Source organism: Sphaerodactylus townsendi, linkage group LG06, assembly GCF_021028975.2.
Source record: "Sphaerodactylus townsendi isolate TG3544 linkage group LG06, MPM_Stown_v2.3, whole genome shotgun sequence".
In the NCBI taxonomy this organism is placed as follows: domain Eukaryota; kingdom Metazoa; phylum Chordata; class Lepidosauria; order Squamata; family Sphaerodactylidae; genus Sphaerodactylus; species Sphaerodactylus townsendi.
In genome coordinates this window covers 124,587,789-124,609,836 of record NC_059430.1, presented here as the reverse complement: position 1 = coordinate 124,609,836, position 22,048 = coordinate 124,587,789, and the positions used below count along the sequence as shown (strand labels likewise).

The window sequence follows — 22,048 nt, the reverse complement described above, 5'->3', positions numbered from 1 at the left end:
GACTTGTTTTTAATGTGAGTGGGTGGGAATGAATTAGGGACTCTGACATGTTTATTTGCTGTTTATAAAGAATCGCTGACATCCTCTCTTTTTCGTTACTCACTTCCCACCCACCTCAAAAAACACTTCCAATCAATCGGACAACGAGACCTTCAGGAATGCGGCTGTCTTTTCGGTAGAATCTCAAACTTTCTACCTTCGAGGAACATTCCCCCAGATGGAGTTGTCTGGGAGAAACAAAATCGAGGATTCTGGGATACATCCTGACGGCGCTTCAGGACACACGGCGCAATGGCGGGTCCTGTGAAGCCGAATTGTAGCCCCCATTCTGCACATGACTGGGGATTGGGGTGGGGGGCAGAATATCATAATGATTTCCAGACACAGGGCAACCTCACTAGCTGCGATAGACAGGGAAGTCAACACGGGGCTGCCATTTTCAGCAGAAGCCACAATGGTTGGTAGCTCTATCAAGCACTCAGGCAGACAGCTACCTAGAGGGACTTGGGCAGACCATAGAGTTGCCAACTGCAGGTTGGACTAGAGATTTAGGGATGGAGTCAGGGGATGGGAGGGGTCGGCAGGGGGGGTGACCTCAGTGGAGTATAATTAGTGGTGGGATCCAAACATTTTAATAACAGGTTCCGATGGTGGTGGGATTCAAACAGTGGCGGCGCCGCACACACGCCCCTCCAGTCCCTATTGGGCAGGGAGGTTGCTTTAGTAACCCCTTCTCGGCACTCAGGAAAAATTAGTAACCACTTCTAGAGAAGTGGTGAGAACTGGTTGGATCCCACCTCTGAGTATAATGCTAAAAGGTCCACCCTTGGAGGAGGAGGAGGAGGAGGAGGAGGAGGAGGAGGAGGAGGAGGAGGAGGAGGAGGAAGAAGAAGAAGAAGAAGAAGAAGAAGAAGAAGAAGAAGAAGAAGAAGAAGAAGAACAAGAAGAACAAGAAGAACAAGAAGAACAAGAAGAACAAGAAGAAGAGGAGGAGGAGGAGGAGGAGGAGGAGGAGGAGTTTGGATTTATATCCCCCCTTTCTCTCCTGCAGGAGACTCAAAGGGGCTTACAATCTCCTTGCCCTTCCCCCCTCACAACAAACACCCTGTGAGGTAGGTGGGGCTCAGAGAGCTCCGAGAAGCTGTGACTAGCCCAAGGTCACCCAGCTGGCGTGTGTGAGAGTGTACAGGCTAATCTGAATTCCCCAGATAAGCCTCCACAGCTCAGGTGGCAGAGCTGGGAATCAAACCCAGTTCCTCCAGATTAGATACACGAGCTCTTAACCTCTTACGCCACTGCTGCTCTTTCAGCAGCTATTTTCTCCAGGGGAATTGATCTCTATAGCCTGGGCATCGGTCCTGAGGCTGACAACCCTAGCACACTGTGTGTGGAAATGGGAAAAGAGAATTGTTAGAGAACGGGGCACCCACTGCTCAAAAGCATTTCCTTCTGGAGGGAAGTATTTAGATCCAGCCCCTGTTCCTTGGATGTCTCCATGTTTCTGCAGTCACCTCACTGTGTGCGGTTGCTACTCTCTCCCTTAAAGGGAGCTGGAAGAATAGCCAAGGACTTCCCATGGTTTGCTTCTCCCGCCAACCTTGCAGAGAAGGCCGGCATGGGGAAGGGTCAGCCCTGTGGAAGAGCCACGCCCCGCCAGCAAACGCAAATATGCCCTTGCAAAAATAAAGGCAATGCCAAGAAAAGATTCATTAGGATAGGATTCATTCTGTCCCAATGTAAAGTTAACGTGCCTCGTGTGCTCAAAGTGGTCTCTCCACTATGTGTGTGCATGAACACCCATGAAGGGGCCTTAAAGCAGTGGCGTAGTGCCCATGGGACAGGGGGCGCAACGCCCTGGGCAGAGCAGTGGCAGAGGCGTGGCCAAGGGGCCGGAGCATTCTGGGGGCATTCCGAGGCAGGGCGGGGCAACACCGCAGCAGGGACACAGGACACGCACGTGCCCTGGGCGCGTTTTCCCCTCGCTCCGTCACTGCCTGAAAGTGAATCTATCGGACGATACAGCAAAATCCTAAGCAGACTTACACCATTATAAGTCCACAGATGTCAATGTGCTTAGAAGAGTCTAACTCAGTTTAGGACCACACTGTGGGTCCATCAATCTCATTACTCTCTACTCAGACAGGAATTGGCTCTCTGGGATCTCAGGGAGGTCTTTCATAACATCTACTACCTGGTCCTTTAACTGGAGATGACGAGGATCAACAGTCTCTCTAAACTCAGTAGGGAACTGCGTGGAAGTTCCCTACCTCTGTGTGGAAGTTCCCTATTCCTATGTGGAAGATCCCTGCCTCTGTGCGGAAGTTCCCTATTCCTATGTGGAAGTTCCCTGCCTCTGTGCGGAAGTTCCCTATTCCTATGTGGAAGTTCCCTGCCTCTGTGCGGAAGTTCCCTGTTCCTATGTGGAAGTTCCCTACCTCTGCGCGGAAGTTCCCTATTCCTATGTGGAAGTTCCCTACCTCTGCGCAGAAGTTCCCTATTCCTATGTGGAAGTTCCCTGCCTCTGTGAGGAAATGAGCCCCCTTCGGGAGCTCCCCTATGGGCAGCCGCCAACCTGCTTGGCACCAATATGGTGTCTACATGACCGAGCAGCTGCACGGCTTACAGGGACCATTGACGGGGATTGAACCTGGGACCTTTCTGCATGCCAAGTGGATGTTCCACCACTGAGTTATGGTCCCCATGAAGGGCTGAGAAAGAACACAAATATTGGGCGCGTCACAACTGAGTTTTGAATGGGGTTTCCAGGTCCCCTGGGATGACTGGCAGGGGATGGAAGGGTCGGGTTTACAAATCCAGGATGGGAAACTCCTGGCGATTTGGGGGTGGACCTGGTGGGAACAGAGGCCTCAGTGGGGACCTAATGCCACAGAGTCCACCTTCCAAATCCCCAGATCCCACCTGGATCCTGGCATCTCTAGTTTTGAACCAGGAGACTCCTGGGAGCTCATAGCTCAGTGCTTGCAATGGTTACATCACACAAGTTCCCAACATTGTACACCAGATGTGTAGTGTCAAGGGGGCGGGGGGCGCGACTCACTGGGCACGCCCCGCTGTGGGGGCGTGGCCGGGGTGTGGAGGGCGTGCGGAGGGGCGTTCCAGGGCAGGGGCGGGTGGGGGTGTGGCAGAGGCGAGTGCCCAAACTGGGGGTGTGGCAAACTGGGGGAGTGCCCAAACTGGGGGTGTGGCAGGGGCGCAGGGCGCATGCATGCCCCGGGCGCAGATCCCCCTCACTCCGGCCCTGTTGTACACTCAGAACAAAACTTGTGATACAATAATTCCGGGGTCAGATTAGGAAAACTGAGCTCCCTCCCATCTCCGTACATCCGTTTTTTACCGTTAACGGTTTGGGGCTGGTAGCGCAAGGTTACCAGGGCCTGTATGAGGGCCGTCGCCCGATTAAAGAAATCCCCGCTAATTGCATGCAATGAGGTTGATTAATTGATTAAATCTGCACGCATCTGCAAAGGAACAAAACAACAGTTCTGGAGACAAAAGCGTACGTCTTTTGTTTTTCAGCGAAGCACAGATGTGGCTCAGCAGGCAGCCACACAGAAAAGGCATTCCTTCCCGAGCAAGAGAGAGAACGAAAATACGCCTGTTTGAAGATGGCGCCCTGGCACTTGTGGGCTCTCTGCGCATTAGCACTAAAAACCAACAAAACAAATTCACCACTGGAGAAAAATAAAAAATCTGTTGCTCGTCGAATCAGGACTGATCGAAATATTTGGCTCGATTCACCTCACTGTTGATCTACGAAACAACGTGGGGAGTAATGGCGTACTGTCGAGCCCATATGGTGTAGTCGTGCATAGGTGTCAAACTCGCAGCCCTCCAGATGTTATGGACTACAGTTCCCATCATCCCCTGCCAGCATCATGGCAGTTGGCCATGCTGGCAGGGGCTGATGGGAATTGTAGTCCATGAACATCTGGAGAGCCACAGGTTGCAGACCTCTGGTCTATATCGAGATGGGCCTTTCTTAGGACTATATTTGTTATTCTGCCATCTTTTGGGTTTTTAATGAGAAGATGCTAATTGTTGTAATCATACGTACTTATATTTATATGTTTTTTAAACATTTATACGCCGCCGTCTGACCAGCCATGATCGGGAAGGGCAGGATAGAAATTTTAAAAAATAAAAATAAACTACCCCCCTCGTCATTGCACTGTCCAGGTTTTTAATTTTTCAAATGTTTTGATTTTTTTACGTGCCTTGCCTTGGGGACTTACATTGGGAAGAAAGGTGCCATTAAAATGTTGCAAAAAATAAATAAATAGATTTTATGGGGACACTGAAGTCTTACCTGCTGGGTTCTTCTTGGGCTTTGGAGATTTTGCCAGATATTGCTTACACAAGTTTACCTTCACTGCCTTTAAGAGGAAGAGTTTGGATTTATACCCCACCTTTCTCTCCTGTAAGGAGACTCAAGGCAGTTAAGAAGTTCCTTTCCCTTCCTCTCCCCACAACAGACACCTTGTGAGTTAGGTGGGCCTGAGAGAGTTCTGAAAGAACTGTGACTGGCCGAATGTCACCAAGTAGACTTCATGTGAAAGAGCACTGAAACAAATCCAGATCACCAATTAAGAGTCTACTGCTCATGTGGAGGAGTGGGGAATCAAACCCGGTTCTCCAGATTAGAGTCCACCTGCTATTAACCGCTACACCCCACTGGCACTCATGGTATCTTCTGGACTTCTCTATCAAGCCACTTGAGTGAAACCATGGAGTAGACACCATCCAAAGGACCAGTCTGGAGAAAATACCTGCTCTGTTCTAAGAGATCAGGGGGCAGATTACAAAATACCATCTCATTTATTCTCATTAATACCCAGACAGGTAAGCTTGTCCCAAAGTTCACCATTTGTCCACGTCTTCCTTAGCAGTTCGTCAAGATTTTGAACATGAGACTTTCCACCTACAAATTCAGCAACTAACTCAGATCGCAGTGACCAAACTCTAAACTGAGCACAGACTTTAGAACTGAGAACATGGATTTTGTCTATTGACACAGTTCAGCTGAGTCAGGAGACTAGCCAAAGGGCACTTTAACACCTTCCTTATTTGTAATGAGCAAAAGACACTACTACCACTAATGCAATGGAAACTGCTCATATCTACTGGTCTCTATCTTGACTCATCAGTCAGAGTCAGTAAAATCTCATATCCTCGTAACAGAGTCTCTAGTGAGATTCATAGTGGATCAGGGGGAGTTAAAGAGCCCTTTGCCTGAGTCTCTGGAAAAGACTGGATTGCTGACCTAAGTCGGAAAGTTAATGAGCTTTGTTGGCATTTATCAGAGCACAACCAAAAGTTGATAATAAGATGGGTGCTCTTCCAAAGCCGCTGCATTGTCCTTATCTAGGATGTTAAAGAGCCCTTTGCCTGCATCTCCAAGGGCACAACCAAAAGTTCATAATAAGATGCATGCTCTTCCAAAGCCACTATACTGTCCTCACTGGGAATGTTAAAGAGTCCTTTGCCTATATATCTGAGAATGCAACCAAAGGTTCTTATTAAGATGCTCTTATTAAGCCTCTTTTCTTGTCCTTACTAAGGATGAGCCCTTTGCCTGTGCCCTAAAGATGAGCACTTTGCCTGTGGCTCAAAGAACATAAGGCAAATATTGTCAATGCCTGAAAGGCAGGTCACGTTTAAGAAGAGCCTTTTGCTGTATCTGACCGGTGTGGGAGGAAGCAGTCTGCAAGGCATGCTGGGAAGTTGGATCAAGACCTAAATCGACTTCCTCCACTCTGCAGTGAGGCCCAACCCGGCTACACCCACATGTAACAACCACAGAAAAGAACTCCTTCATCACATCAGTTCCCAGTGACTCCAGGTGTGGCAAGCTGGAGGAGGGTCACGAACACCCCTGCAGGACTCCGCTGTTCACCCCATAAGGCTTTGCCTGCAGCTGGTGTATCCTGAAAGAGTCCCCAAATCTGCAAAGTCCCCAAAGAGTCCCCAAATCCAGCTCCCTTCCCTCACTGAACGTTCTAAAGCAAGCTGAATTACAGCGGTTCATAGAAGGAACACTTGATTAGCTGCAGGCAAAGCCCTCCAAAGAGTTTAATGGGATCAAAGACCTCCTATACTTCCCATCTAGGAAAAGGGCCCGGAAGATAAAAGGGCTTCCCGAGAGGTTGACAGCAGCCGAGCCCCCGAGGTGGGCTCATTCCCTCGGCAAGCGGAGGCCTTTGGCCTCGCATTGACCAGAACCCATCTTTAAAAAACCTTCAGCCTGATGGGGGGGGTGCATTATCCTCAAACGGAGGAGGCTGCCCGTAGAACATAGGTGTCAAAGTCGCGGCCCTCCAGATGTTATGGACTACAGTTCCCATCATCCCCTGCCAGCATGATGCTGGCAGGGGTGATGGGAACTGTAGTCCATAACATCTGGAGGGCCGCGGGTTTGACACCTGTGCCGTAAAACGTAGGTGTCAAACTCGCAGTCCTCCAGATGTTATGGACTACAGTTCCCATCATCCCCTGCCAGCATAATGGGAACTGGGATGATGGGAACTGTAGATGGGAACATCTGGAGGACTGCAAGTTTGACACCTACATTCTACGGCACAGGTGTCAAACTCGCGCCCCTCCAGATGTTATGGAATACAGTTCCCATCACCCCAGTTCCCATTATTCTGGCAGGGGATGATGGGTACTGTAGTCCAGAACATCTGGAGGGCCGCGAGTTTGACACCTGTACCGTAGAATGTAGCTGTCAAACTCGCAATCCTCCAGATGTTCTGGACTACAGTACCCATCATCTCCTGCCAGCATAATGAGAACTGGGATGATGGGAACTGTAGTTTATAACATCTGGAGGGCCGCGACACCTGTGCTAGATTCATCGAGCCTACCCCAGCATCTTGGGTGACGGTCTTTCCCATCCAGCTTCCCTGGAGCAGTTGGGGAGACTTAAATCTCGGCAAGCCGAGAGGTACGAGAGACACCAGCCAGACCACCGTCTCGTTTGCTCCAGATCCCTGGTAGAGATCCTTCATGCATTTGCCTGATCCTTCTAACTGGAGACCTCGGGGACTGAACTAGCAACCATCCGCATGCAAAGAAGGTGCTCTATTACTGAGCCAACACCCCACATCGAAAGCAGATGCTCTACCCACTGAGCGGTGCTCCTCCTCCCCAGGAGAAAGCTTTACCATATTGCTCAGGTGTGGTCACGGGCAAGCGACCGGTGGTGCGACGCGCCGGCTGAAGTTTTTACCGAAGTATTTACTGGTCGTATCAAATATTATAAATGCCAAATAGACTCAAAGACTCCGGACATCCTAATATACGCACGTTCCCTGTTCACGCTAACCCCCTCAAGGAGAATATAGCCGAAGAAGAAGAAGAAAAGAAGGTCATGAGCAGGCGTGGAGGATCGTGCCTGGTGGACGCTGCGAGTTATCTGCCACAATGTGATAGTGATATTGTATGCGTGTGATGGGTGGGGGGGTGGGGAGTTAAAAGGTTGCGCAGAGAGCCCAAAGAAATTACAGACAGATGTTTCAGTTGCGTAGTGGTTAAGAGCAGGTGCACTCTTATCTGGAGGAACCAAGTTTGATTCCCCGCTCTGCCACCTGAGCTGTGGAGGCTTATTTGGGGAATTCAGATTAGCCTGTACACTCCCACACATGCCAGCTGGGTGACCTTGGGCTAGTCACAGCTTCTCGGAGCTCTCTCAGCCCCACCTACCTCACAGGGTGTTTGTTGTGAGGGGGGAAGGGCAAGGAGATTGGAAGCCCCTTTGAGTCTCCTGCAGGAGAGAAAGGGGGGATATAAATCTAAACTCCTCCTCCTCCTCCTCCTCCTCCTCCTCCTCCTCCTCTTCTTCTTCTTCTTCTTCTTCTTCTTCTTCTTCTTCAATCGGTCATAACCCATCAGTTGAAGACCAACAGGATTTTTACCACAGAAGAGTGGGGATAGAAAGTCAAGGGCAATTTTGGCGCCATGAAATCACACCTTGTGATATAGGTGGGCCTGAGAGAATTCTGAGAGAACTGTGACTGGCCGAATGTCACGCAGCTCACTTTTGGTGACTCTGTAGGGTTTTCAAGGCACAAGAAGAACAGGGGTGGTTCACCACGGCCTGCCTCTACATAATTACCCTGGGATTCTTTGGTAGTCTCCCATCCTAGTACTAACCATGGTGGACCTGATTAAGTTCTGACAGGCAGTACGGTGTAGTGGTCAAGGGCACAGGAGCAGAATCTAGGAATCCCAGGGTCAAATCTTCAATCATGTCATGGACACTTGATGGGCTACGCCAGTCCCACACTCTCAGCCTAACCTACCTTGCAAGTTTGTTGTGAAAATAAAATGGGGGCGAGGGGAACCATGTCAGCAGCTTTGCGTCCCCCTTGGAGAGAAAGGTGGAGTACAAATGAGTTAAATAAACAATGACTCTGTCAAGTTTGGTTAGGGCCTTGGGCCATCTAGATTAGGGCAAGGGCAATTTTAGGGTCACTCTAATCCAGGGGGTGGCCAACCTATGGTGCTCCAGATGTTCATGGAGTACAATTCCCATCAGCCCCTGCCAGCATGGCCAATTGGTCATGCTGGCAGGGGTTGATGGGAATTGTAGTCCATGAACATCTGGAGCACCTCTTCCTCATCTATCTTCTCATTCTTCTAAATGAGACAAGATCCTTTTTCAGTCATCAGTATTCACTCCCCTCGTCTTCTTTTTCCTGATTCTCACAACTAGCCCAAGAAAGCGTGTTCTTGGTTGTGGTTCCTAAACTCCGGAGATCTCTCTCCAAGAAGACGTGGCCGTCTCCTTCTGTCTTCTTCTGCCAGTGGTTGAAGACCTCTCTGTTTTGTTTGGCATGCCCTTATTAACGCATTGGTTCTTCTCCCCGTGGGTGTGTTTCCAGATTTTATTTACCAATGTTTTATATAAATATATATATATATATATTTATCTGTACTTCCGCCATTGTTTTGACGATTCGCCACTTTGGCGGCCGTGAATTGCACGGGAAAGGCAGCACGCAATTCTTTTAAATGACATAATCAAGATGGAATCAAGATAACCACTTGGCGAGGCAGGTTAGGTTGAGAGAGAACCTGTTTTAAGTCTGCCCAGGGAACTTCACAGCGGAGGAAGGCTTTGAACTCGGAGCTTCACCCTTGTAACCCTACACTCTAATCTGTTCAGTTCGTTTCATAACCTTTATTGGCATAAGAAACAACAGAACAATAATACTGGTAGGAGCAAATAGTTAAGAACGTCTAGAAATAACAATACATAGAAATTTTGCTACAGCCTCCAACATCGCATTGTTCTCGTTGTTAAGTAGAAATACAGGGTTTTTTGTGCGTCACTTGCCTCAACTTGGTCTACCTACAAGGGGGCTAGGTACTTGGCTCTAATAGACGCATACAAGGGACACTGTACACTCTAATCCAGTGGTTCTCAACCTGGGGGGCGGGACCCCTTTGGGGGGTCGAACGACCCTTTCACAGGGGTCGCCTAAGACTCTCTGCATCAGTGTTCTCCATCTGTAAAATGGATAAACATTCGGGTTGGGGGTCCCCAAAGCATGAGGAACTGTATTAAAGGGTCGTGGCATTAGGAAGGTTGAGAACCACTGCCTAAGACTCTCTGCATCAGTGTTCTCCATCTGTAAAATGGATAAACATTCGGGTTGGGGGTCACCAAAGCATGAGGAACTGTATTAAAGGGTCGCGGCATTAGGAAGGTTGAGAACCACTGCCTAAGACTCTCTGCATCAGTGTTCTCCATCTGTAAAATGGATAAACATTCGGGTTGGGGGTCCCCAAAGCATGAGGAGCTGTATTAAAGGGTCGTGGCATTAGGAAGGTTGAGAACCACTGCCTAAGACTCTCTGCATCAGTGTTCTCCATCTGTAAAATGGATAAACATTCGGGTTGGGGGTCCCCAAAGCATGAGGAACTGTATTAAAGGGTCGTGGCATTAGGAAGGTTGAGAACCACTGCCTAAGACTCTCTGCATCAGTGTTCTCCATCTGTAAAATGGATAAACATTCGGGTTGGGGGTCCCCAAAGCAGGAGGAACTGTATTAAAGGGTCGCGGCATTAGGAAGGTTGAGAACCACTGCCTAAGACTCTCTGCATCAGTGTTCTCCATCTGTAAAATGGATAAACATTCGGGTTGGGGGTCCCCAAAGCATGAGGAGCTGTATTAAAGGGTCGTGGCATTAGGAAGGTTGAGAACCACTGCCTAAGACTCTCTGCATCAGTGTTCTCCATCTGTCAAATGGATAAACATTCGGGTTGGGGGTCCCCAAAGCATGAGGAACTGTATTAAAGGGTCGTGGCATTAGGAAGGTTGAGAACCACTGCCTAAGACTCTCTGCATCAGTGTTCTCCATCTGTAAAATGGATAAACATTCGGGTTGGGGGTCCCCAAAGCATGAGGAACTGTATTAAAGGGTCGTGGCATTAGGAAGGTTGAGAACCACTGCCTAAGACTCTCTGCATCAGTGTTCTCCATCTGTCAAATGGATAAACAGTCCGGTTGGGGGTCCCCAAAGCATGAGGAACTGTATTAAAGGGTCGTGGCATTAGGAAGGTTGAGAACCACTGCCTAAGACTCTCTGCATCAGTGTTCTCCATCTGTAAAATGGATAAACATTCGGGTTGGGGGTCCCCAAAGCATGAGGAACTGTATTAAAGGGTCGTGGCATTAGGAAGGTTGAGAACCACTGCCTAAGACTCTCTGCATCAGTGTTCTCCATCTGTAAAATGGATAAACATTCGGGTTGGGGGTCACCAAAGCATGAGGAACTGTATTAAAGGGTCGTGGCATTAGGAAGGTTGAGAACCACTGCCTAAGACTCTCTGCATCAGTGTTCTCCATCTGTCAAATGGATAAACATTCGGGTTGGGGGTCCCCAAAGCATGAGGAACTGTATTAAAGGGTCGCGGCATTAGGAAGGTTGAGAACCACTGCCTAAGACTCTCTGCATCAGTGTTCTCCATCTGTCAAATGGATAAACATTCGGGTTGGGGGTCCCCAAAGCATGAGGAACTGTATTAAAGGGTGTGGCATTAGGAAGGTTGAGAACCACTGCCTAAGACTCTCTGCATCAGTGTTCTCCATCTGTAAAATGGATAAACATTCGGGTTGGGGGTCCCCAAAGCATGAGGAACTGTATTAAAGGGTCGTGGCATTAGGAAGGTTGAGAACCATTGCCTAAGACTCTCTGCATCAGTGTTCTCCATCTGTAAAATGGATAAACATTCGGGTTGGGGGTCCCCAAAGCATGAGGAGCTGTATTAAAGGGTCGCGGCATTAGGAAGGTTGAGAACCACTGCCTAAGACTCTCTGCATCAGTGTTCTCCATCTGTAAAATGGATAAACATTCGGGTTGGGGGTCCCCAAAGCATGAGGAACTGTATTAAAGGGTCGTGGCATTAGGAAGGTTGAGAACCACTGCCTAAGACTCTCTGCATCAGTGTTCTCCATCTGTCAAATGGATAAACATTCGGGTTGGGGGTCCCCAAAGCATGAGGAGCTGTATTAAAGGGTCGCGGCATTAGGAAGGTTGAGAACCACTGCCTAAGACTCTCTGCATCAGTGTTCTCCATCTGTAAAATGGATAAACATTCGGGTTGGGGGTCCCCAAAGCATGAGGAGCTGTATTAAAGGGTCGCGGCATTAGGAAGGTTGAGAACCACTGCCTAAGACTCTCTGCATCAGTGTTCTCCATCTGTAAAATGGATAAACATTCGGGTTGGGGGTCCCCAAAGCATGAGGAGCTGTATTAAAGGGTCGCGGCATTAGGAAGGTTGAGAACCACTGCCTAAGACTCTCTGCATCAGTGTTCTCCATCTGTAAAATGGATAAACATTCGGGTTGGGGGTCCCCAAAGCATGAGGAGCTGTATTAAAGGGTCGCGGCATTAGGAAGGTTGAGAACCACTGCCTAAGACTTTCTGCATCAGTGTTCTCCATCTGTAAAATGGATAAACATTCGGGTTGGGGGTCCCCAAAGCATGAGGAGCTGTATTAAAGGGTCGCGGCATTAGGAAGGTTGAGAACCACTGCTCTAATCCATAGGTGTCAAACTCGCGGCCCTCCAGATGTTATGGACTACAGTCCCCATCATGCTGGCAGGGGATGATGGGAACTGTAGTCCATGACATCTGGATCCACTTGGGCTTTCTCAGACATCTAAATTTCCAGCCCTAGAGATTCCCTATACCTGGAATCCACCTTTAACTTTCAACATGCAACATACAACTTACAACTTACAACTTACAACTTCCTCCCCCTCTCCTTCCCCCCCCCTGCATCTTCTTGCACATACCATCTGTTGCACTTTACCACCTATTATCCTCCCAGAGAGGAACCTGACCCCTCCCTTTTCTTTTTACTGGGGTGATCTTAATTGAATTGGCCATAATAGGGCACCTATTATGATGCTAACCACTGTTTTTAAGTAGCTTTTAATGGATTTTAGTATTATATTGTTGTTATCGATTTAATTAATTGTATATGTGAATGTTGTTCACCGCCCAGAGCCCCTAGGGGATGGGGCGGTTTATAAATCGAAACAATAAATAAATAAATAAATAAATAAATAAATAAATAAATAAATAAATAAATAAATAAATAAATAAATAAATAAATAAATTTAGAAAACTTGTATTGCCAATAGTCCCTCCACTGAATGGGCAGCCGTTTTGCCCCACTGGCTGCTGGGAAAATCCACTCTGCATCTTCTAAAGAGCTTTCGAAGGGTCGCGTCGACGAAATTTCGGCGGCTTTGTAAAGCACAATTATTTCATTCTGCTCTATAGAAAAAAACCACACGGCTTGAGTAAGCAAACCGGCATTCCCAAGACAAGCCCACAAACTCCCCACCAGCAAGGAAACCATCTTAGAATTAATTTTAAAAGACAAAAAGTGGTTTCAAGCCTTTCGGTGCAGGATCCTTTCTATTGGCTGGGACTGCGGTCACACTGCAGGAAGAAAGCATTCAGAACATGCTCAGAGGCATTCTTTTTTTGCTTAACAAAACCCCCTACGTGGTCACCATAAGACAGCACTTTTCACAACCACTCAAAAAATGTACCTTATTCTAGGGCAGTGGTGGCGAACCTTTGGCACTCCAGATGTTATGGACTACAATTCCCATCAGCCCCTACAATTGGCCATGCTGGCAGAGGCTGGTGGGAATTGTAGTCCATAACATCTGGAGTGCCAAAAGTTTGGCTCCACGGTTCTAGGGGGTCTGCAATGGGCAGAAATCCCACACCACAAATTCCCAAGGGGAAAAGAAGATCTGGTTTTGTCTATTAGGGATCCAAAGACGCCTGCTCGCTCTTGCCATCTCTCACCCTCAAGATAGGCACACAGATGTCCTCCGTTGCTCCCTCCCCGGGGAAAATCAAGCCTTCAAGGAAAAATTACAGTACGACCACTGCAGCCTCTGTTTCCAAAGGAGCGGGACATCCAACTCGGGTCTCACAGGAAAAAGCGTTCAGCCCTTTGGTAATACCATCCAAATATTTGCACGACACAGAAGCAGCAGCAGCAGCTCCAGAAAGCAAGCAAACATACTCCCCTCCACTTGCTGCTTGCTGAACACACGAAACTGCCTTACACTCAGCCGGACTCTCGATTCATCACAGTCTGTGTTACCTGTTCTGGCTGGCAGCTGCTCTCTGGAGACTCAGGCAGAGAAAACCCTGTGACATCATCCAATTGCCTGGTCCTTATAAATCCCATAATAAATAAATAAATAAATAAAAGTGGAGATGCCGGGGACCAAACTTGGAACCTTTCACAAGTACTGGGGCCTACATACCTCAGGGACCGTCTGTCCCCATATGTCCCTGTTCAGCAGGCTAACTTGCTGGTGGTCCCGGGCCCCTCCATGATCCGGCTGGCCTCCACCCGGGCCAGGGCCTTCAGTGCCTTGGCCCCTACCTGCTGGAACAACCTCCCCCCAACCATCAGGGCCCTGCGGGACCTAGAACAGTTCCGCAGGGCCTGCAAGTCGGAGTTGTTCCGCCGGGCTTTTGGGGAGGCCGGCCGCTGAGGTGTGGCCCCTTGGATTCCGCCTTCCCTATTCCATTCCATCTCTGGAATTACATGAATGCCGTTATACTGAGCTAGGCTACTGAAATGACTGGAATGGCAATGCTTTGGAGTTATTGGATGTTTTAAAGATTTTAACTGAAGTGTAAGTTATTATTTTATTGTGGTTTGTTGGTTGGTTTGTCAGTTGGTCTGTAAGCCGCCCAGAGCCCTTAGGGCACAGGGGTCAAACTCGCGTCCCTCCAGATGTTATGGACTACATTTCCCATCATCCCCTGTAGTCCATAACATCTGGAGGGCTGCGAGTTTGACACCTATGCCTTACTTAGGGGATGGGGCAGTTTATCAAATCTAAGAAAGAAAGGAAGGAAGGAAGGAAGGAAGGAAGGAAGGAAGGAAGGAAGGAAGGAATTTACATTTTTCCTGCCTTAAGAACACTTGTATACATCAATATTTGGAAGTCCTATGGTGGGTAATAGGCCTACTCCCAGGAAAGTGTACGTAGGATCAGAGATGCAGCTGACACCTTTACATCTCGTGAATGGGCATCAGTAGGGTGTAGTGGTTAGGGTGCTGGACTAGGCTTCGGACGTCGTCTCAAATCCCCCACTTTGTCATGAAACTTGCAGGGTGATCTCATAGCCTACTTCTCAGGGTCGTTGTTAGGCGAACACTGAGACACGCAGACACACACCTGCTCCTAGGAGGATGTGCAAGGCACAAAAAGTAAACATTGCAGCAACTTATTTGTTTCCTTAAAACAAACTATGTTTGTTCAATAAAAGATTCCTGACATTGCATTTTTAAGGTAAATATTTACACTTCAGAACCACCACTTGATGCAATTGGAGCAGAGGTGGGATCCAACCAGTTCTCACCACGTCTCTAGAAGTGGTTACTAATTTTTTCTGAGTGCTGAGAAGGGATTACTAAAGCAACCTCCCTGCCCAATAGGGACTGGAGGTGCGTGTGTGCAGCGGCGCCACTGTTTGAATCCCACCACCCTCGGAACCTGTTATTAAAATTTTTGGATCCCACCACTGAATTGGGGTATCATTTGGGAGATGCGAGGATGGATGGACCCCCGCCCCGCCCAAAATCAGATGCCCCCATTCCATTTTGAACCTCCTGATGATCAACCTAAAGCCCAATGAATGTTGCTGTGTCCCCCCCTCCCACACACACACACAATGAACCTCCTTGGTTCGTACAACTATCACATTACAGCAAACACTGAAAATCACAACAAACTTTCTCAGCCTCCGCTTTACAAATCGACGGCAGGCAGACATAGCCAGGCTTGGGCAAGTCACGTCTGTATTTTGAGAAAATGGCACTCGGGGGTGGCCAAGTTGCACATTTTCCAGGGCCCCAAGACCTACATAGGGGCCACCCCCCAACTTCGCACAGAGAAACCACGGTAGTAGAGGCAGCCGCCAGCCGGAAAGGGTTTCACGCTTCGCCTCTGGCAGTTCGCGGGGCACCATGAAGAATGGGGTAAACAGTGGCCTGCCAGAAAACGTGGCTGCATGTAGGTGGGATCATCAAGGCTGGGAGCCACTGAGAAGTCCCTACAACCACAGGAGGGCATGTTAGCTTTTGCCAGCATGATGTACTGTTTTCATAGCAAGCCGTTGATAATCTGTGTAGTAACATACATGCAGCCTGTCCACTACAAGTAAATAAATCAGAAGGCCACTGAAAGTCCCTTGCTGCAAAGAGCTTACAATTTAGATTTTGACAGAGGGGAAGGGGAGCATGTGTTGGCTGTAGGGAGCTCCAGGTGGGAGTTTCAGGAACTCCCAAAGACCGACCCTGGGCCCTTCCTTCTCTCATACCCCATGTACTCAAAGGCATGGAGCCCATGGGCAAAACCTGAGTTTGGTGCCCCCCCATGGGCAGCCACCCTCCCGAGTGGGCGGGGCTTAGACATTTTGGCGCCCCCACGTGACTGAAAATCGTTGCGCCCGAGGGCAAGTGCCCTCCCTTGTCCATAGGAAGATACGGCACTGCATATACTACAAGCCTGTCCCTTTGCCCACCAGATTAGCCCTGTTCAACATGCCCCCCCACCTCCAAGCCCGGTGACTCTCCAGCTACTTCTTGCAGCCTCCCGGTCCATCCTGTTTTTGAAGCCCTGGGCAGGATATATAACCCACAGATTTCTCAGGCTCTGCCAGACCACCGTTCCCAGGAGAAGCATGGGTCTGGCCCACTAGCTCCTACCATTACAGCATTCCCAGGAGACAAAGGACAAGTCTCTCCGATCGTGCTCTGGTCCAGCTCCTTGAAGCAGTAGTGGTACCAAAAGTCCAGAAGTCCTAATCTTGCAATAAGCACCCAGATAGACGCACAAAAGCCTAAAAGCTCTACGTCACAGGTGTCAAATTCGCGGCCCTCCAGATGTTATGGACTAGCATTATGCTGGCAGGGGATGATGGGAACTGTAGTCCATAACATCTGGAGGGCCGCGAATTTGACACCTATTCTCTACATGCTTTCTATACCTCAAGGGTCTCGCCCCGCCCGCCACTATTTGCCAGCATCTGCTCAGCAGGGAACTCTGGCTTCCCCCGAAACGCTGGTTTCTCTGCCTCCCAATTACGGTCAAGATTTTGCAGCCTGAAGATCCCACCCCCATGCCTGCTGGTACCCGCACAAGTTATAATCCTCCCCCCCCCCCTTTGGTCCATCTCTGCCCTGATGCTAGGATTCGCCCAAGCATCCAAGCACTGTCCCCTTTCACTCCTCAGTCCCTGTTCCTTCGTGGCCCCAGGAAAGCTGTGGCACCAGGGCCGGCCCTTCTCCTCTGTGGCTTGTCACTGCGATTTGGTCCCTGACTCAGAGCCGCTTCCGTCTCTGCCACAGCACTCGGCGCAGCTGTTGTGGGTGTGTGGAAGACAGGCTAACCGGGGTTGGCAAGGCCACGGCCTTCTCTGTTTCCTTCACACCCGCCTCCCCGACAACCGCCCCAGAGAAAAGAAAGAGAAGAAAGGGACAAGGATGAGAAAGTCTGAGGCCGTTGCGGGAAAGATTTGGGAAGGAAGAGGCAGGAGGCATTCAGGCAGGGTTCGTGGGAAAGATACCCAAAGCAGAAAAGCCAACACGTCGTCTGCCATTTTTGTCACAATCAAACGACAAAGCAAACGACAACAAGGATGATTCCCTCCCCTTCTGAAGCAGCTACGTACGTCCATGCTACCTGTGGTGGTCAAGTGAATCTTGCCAGCCCTTCCGCAGGGAAAGAGAAGCGTGTTGGATGGTCCATTCCAGAGAAGCAGAGGGAAACTGAGGGTACGGGGTTAACAGAGGTCATCCAACCACATTCAATGGAGAAAGGTGAGGGCATCTGGGAAGAAAGGAGTGGGGCGCAGACAGGGATCTGGAGGGCCCGACTTCCCGCCAAGGGGAAATTGGGCCTCTTACTTTGGAAGGCCAGGAAATGGGTGGGAGAAGAACGATTTGGAAGGAACGGCTTCCAGCAACAGACTTGCCGAGGAGCAAGGCAGCTGGGGCTTGGATAAGGGGGTTAGATGGGTGCCCCCCCCCCCAGGGTGTTACCTGTGAGAGGGAGAAAAGATTTACGCAAGAATCCCATCTGAGAGCAGGGAAGGTCACCTGTGGCTAGGGAAGGCAGCAATTACTGGGTTGAGTGCTTGGCCACCTGATGTGGGGAGAGAAACAGGAAACTGCAGGTGGGAGATCTGGGGAGGAAGGAGCCGTTGCCAGCCTCCAGGGGGCGGCTGGAGAGCCGCGGTTACAACTGATCTCCAAGCAACAGAGACAAGTTCCTCTGGAGGAAAAGGCACGAGTGCAGACTCTGTGGCCGTGGTGGCGAACCTATGGCACTCCAGATGTTTGTGGACTACAATTCCCATCAGCCCCTGCCAGAATGACCAATTGGCCATGCTGGCAGGGGCTGATGGGAATGGCAGCCCATGAACATCTGGAGTGCCATAGGTTGGCCACCCCTGTTCTATGGCATTCTACTCCATTGGCATTATACCCTCCTCCCCCCAAACTCCGACCTCCTCTGGGTCCCCCGGCCAAAACCTCCACCTAATTCCAAACCCAGAGCTGGGAACTCTACCTGGAGAGCCACCAGGTTCAAAGATGGCTCCTGGCCTGTTAGCAGCGTCATGCGAAAGAGAGGCTGTTGGCAGGCGCAGCTTTTCCTGCACGGTTGGGAAAAGGTGCCCCTCTGGGAATTTTTTCCTTTTGCCATGCCCTCACGAACGATCTGCCTCTTACCTCTGGCCTGCCAGACACAGACATTGATTAGCAAGGGACGGAGATGGATGGGGGTGCAGGCAGGAATCTGCGAGGGAGAACGGGTGTGGGAAGGCGTCGGTGGGAGATTGGAGGAGACACGAGGGGGACGCTCGGGAGAGATTGCGACGGGAAGAAGAGATCTTGGGAGGATGCAGAAGAAAATGTCAAAGAAAGGAGAAGATAAGATGTCGAGCAGAGGAAGGGATCAGAGAAACAGTTGCTCGGGGCTGATAAGCGTTTTGTAAGTCCGTACCTGGTTGAGAAAGTACCGATCTTGAACCGGACACAGCGGCCTGCTTTTTCAGGGTCACTGTGAGCGCTACCGAGGATTACCTACAAAGTGTTGTGAACATTTGGAAGTAACGTGAGAAGTCAGAAGGGATTTCACCAAGGAGAACAGGAGTGGGCTCAACAGGGAAAGGGACACGCTGCCAGGGAGCGGGTTCGAGAAAGGTGTATCCAGGTAGATCTCAGATGGCTGTTTTGATTTCGTGGGCAGTGAAAGGGATTGCCCATTTCTGACCAAGTTTATCCATTGCCGTTCGCTCGGTCACCAGAGGTGGGTAAGCACGGTTTAGAGGCGAGCAGGAAAAGTTGGTGATCACATTCTTATTATTTTTTAAATTTGTAAATATTTATTTTTTCCCGAAAACTGACTCCGGACCACCTGCAGGCCGTAAAGTCATGGGCACTGGCCAATACGGGGAAGCAACCCGGTCGAAAAGAAAAAAGATCAGCAGGCCACTAACTTCTGAAGTCTTATTTGCGAGACCGCCCGTCCTCGCTTGGCAGTGAGGTGGGAGTCGCAGAGGAGGGAAGGCCCGCCTTTCCGAGGATGACAGAAAGTGGGGTTGAAAAGACGGGGGGGGGGGAGGGATCGAGACACCCACCCCCACCCCCCAGCCGAGATCCTGCAAACTCATCTCCCACACAGTTTCGGCAACCGTCAACCCATAATTCCATTCTCCAAAGGGGGGGGGATCATCCCCAGAGGGTCGAGAAGGCCTCCTGGGGTGATATTATGGCCCCCAACGCACTTCACTCTGGATCTGCCCCTGTTATTCTTGCTCTTCATTGACAACGCTGCTGAGCCGAGCCAGGCCAGGCCGGAGAAGGAAGCAAGAGGTAGTCTGTGAAAGGCCTCAACGCTCTTGGGCCTAGATTGGGGGGGCGGGGGGCGAGAGGCAAGGCAAGGGAGAGGAAAGGGCCAATAGGGATGAGTGGGGGGTGTTATTAGGTTACTGTAAACAGGTCTCGAATGTGACAGGACTGTGGGTCCCAGCGTGATAATTCATAATTTTGCTCACAGGGGGAGGCGGGAAAAGATGAGGGCCAGAGGCGAAAAATATGTGATGTTTGGGAAGAGAGGAGGAGGAATGGGGGACGGACCTCAACAGAGAACCTGCATCCCTCCCTCCATTCCAACCCCCCCCCCCGAAAAAAAACCCACTCCATCTAGTTCCACCAGCAGATACATCAGAGCAAGTTCAGCGTCGCCCGCCCGCCCACCACCTCCCTCCGGCCACCCGGATCACAACATTTGCCAGACAGCCTACCCCCTCGCCCCAAAACCAAACCACCACCCCTTGCCCATTCCGGGGGTCTCCCTCTAAGTCCAATGCCTGGACCCCCAGATTCTGCCCCATAGCTGATAGGTGCACAGTCCTTGGACAGAGAGGATACCAGAGGGATACAATGAACACAAGCAGCCCCCCACACACACACACACAAGTCTTTGAAAATTCAATCCCCTCCCCCCCCCGCCAAAAAAAACCCCCCAGAACAGCAAAGTATTCCAGACTTACGGAATCCGTGAACTGCGCCCCCCGGCCGGCTTCGTCTTTTTAACTGCCCCCCCCCCTCTGTGGGGAGCCCAGCTTCCTTCAGTCTTCTTCTTTGGGGAGGAGGCTCTTGTCCGGCCTTTCTCTTCTCCCCCCCCCCCCCCAACCTTGGCACCTTCTTCTTCTCTCTCTCTCTTTCTCTCTGAAAAATAAAACTGGACCCCCCAACCCACCCCACCTCCCCCCCACACACTCCACTCTCTGGAGATGTCCTTTCAGCACGGTGGCAAACTCCTGGATCACCTCTCCATGTGAGGGGGGGGGGACCCTCCAAAAAAAAAAGAGCCACCAGAGGAAAAACGGGGGGGGGGTTAGACCAGAGGGGGTCCTGGGCCCCCCGGGGGTCCCTTCCAGCCAAATGGGGTACGAAGCAAGTTCAGGTTGCCTGGAGAGAGGGGGGGGGGTGCGTCAATCAGTCGTCTCGGGAGTCAAAAGGCCACCGGCCCTCTCCGCTCCAGGGGGGGGAGAACTGTCCATAGAAGAGGAAACTCCCCATGGCCGCCTCTCCAGGATGCTGGGCCCCCCCTTATTGGGGGGGGGGCCAAGACCCCCCGGTCCACCGAGCCTCCGCTCCTTCTCGCCTTCCTCCTGGTCTTGGGTGGGGGGTGGGGTGGGGGGTGCAGAATTGCAAATGTCGATCTCCCGTCTGCAAATCGGGTGGGAGGGCGACGCAGACGCAGTCCCCCCCCCCTGTTTTTCCTTCCTCCCCCCCTTTTTTTCCTTCCTTCCTTCCTTCCTTCCTTCTTTCCTTCCTTCTCTCTCCGGTTCTCCAGTCGCTCGACGGCGCCGGGCTGAGCTGCTGGGCACGAACCGGAGCCGCGGTCCACGTCTGGCTCTTCGACCGGAGTGGCGGCGGCGGGGGGGGGGGGAGCTTGAGCGGGAGGGGGGAGGACGCGGGTCTAGCCGGGCGCCCCCTCCCCAAAAGCCAGGACCGAGGCTGCGATCCGTTAGCTGCCCGAGCCGCAGAAGCCGAATCGCTCCCCCCCCCCCCCAACCCCGCGCGCCGGTTCTTCTTCTTCCTCCGCCTCCCCCCTCCTTTTTCCAACTACACCCCCATGGAGGGTGGGGGCGGCCGACGCACGGCAGTGGCCAAGGCTGGGGGGGTCCCCGGGGGGGTGTCAAGGCCCGGAGGGGCGTTGGCCGGCGGCAGGGCTGCCTTTTTTTCTCCTCTGGCCGCCGGGGGGGGGGGGTGGAGAGGTGGGGGGCGGGGGGGAGCGCGGCGTCGGCGTCGGAGGGAGGGAGGGAGGGGAGCGCATTGGCATGCGCTGCAGAGCCTCGCCGGCGCGCACGGAATCCTGATGAGGCTCTGCCAGCAAACCGGATTCACTCCGGCGACCCGTGAAGACCCCCCCCCAACACACACCCGGGGGTATGTCAGCCTCGCTCCGTGCCCAGGGCTCAGCCTGGGCGCCGATTGGCAACGCTCTTATTTTCCCTTCTTTTTTTTGCGTGGGAGGAGAATGGTCGTCTACCACTGAGCATGTGCAAAGTGCCGCTCCCTGAACTCATGTTAGGGTTGCCATATCTAGGCTGCGGGATTCCCTGGAGATTTGGGGATGGATTCTGGGGTGGGCAGGGACCTCAGTGGACAGACCCTCCAAAGCATCCATTTAAACGAGGGGATCTCACCTTTGTAATCTAGAGATGAGCTGCGAGTAGCAGGGTGCTGGACTAGATGGACTCTGTATCTTATGTTCTTATGTTCCTAGTATAAACCAGGGGTGGCCAACCTATGGTGCTCCAGATGTTCATGGACTACAATTCCCATCAGCCCCTGCCAGCAAACTGATGGGAATTATTGTAGTCCATGAACATCTGGAGTGCCATAGGTTGGTCATCCCTGGGGGATTTCACCTTTGTAATCTGTAGATGAG

The 22,048-nt window shown here is 51.1% G+C and overlaps 1 protein-coding gene across 1 annotated transcript in view; it reads right to left on the bottom strand.

Annotated features, from left to right (window-relative positions):
• GRIK5 (glutamate ionotropic receptor kainate type subunit 5) overlaps positions 1-21,343 on the bottom strand; it is a 115,812-nt gene extending 94,469 nt beyond the window's left edge. The window contains 1 exon segment of the mRNA XM_048501037.1: positions 20,139-21,343. The gene's annotated coding sequence lies outside the window, so the exon portion shown is untranslated.
• Between the last annotated feature and the right edge of the window lie 705 nt (positions 21,344-22,048).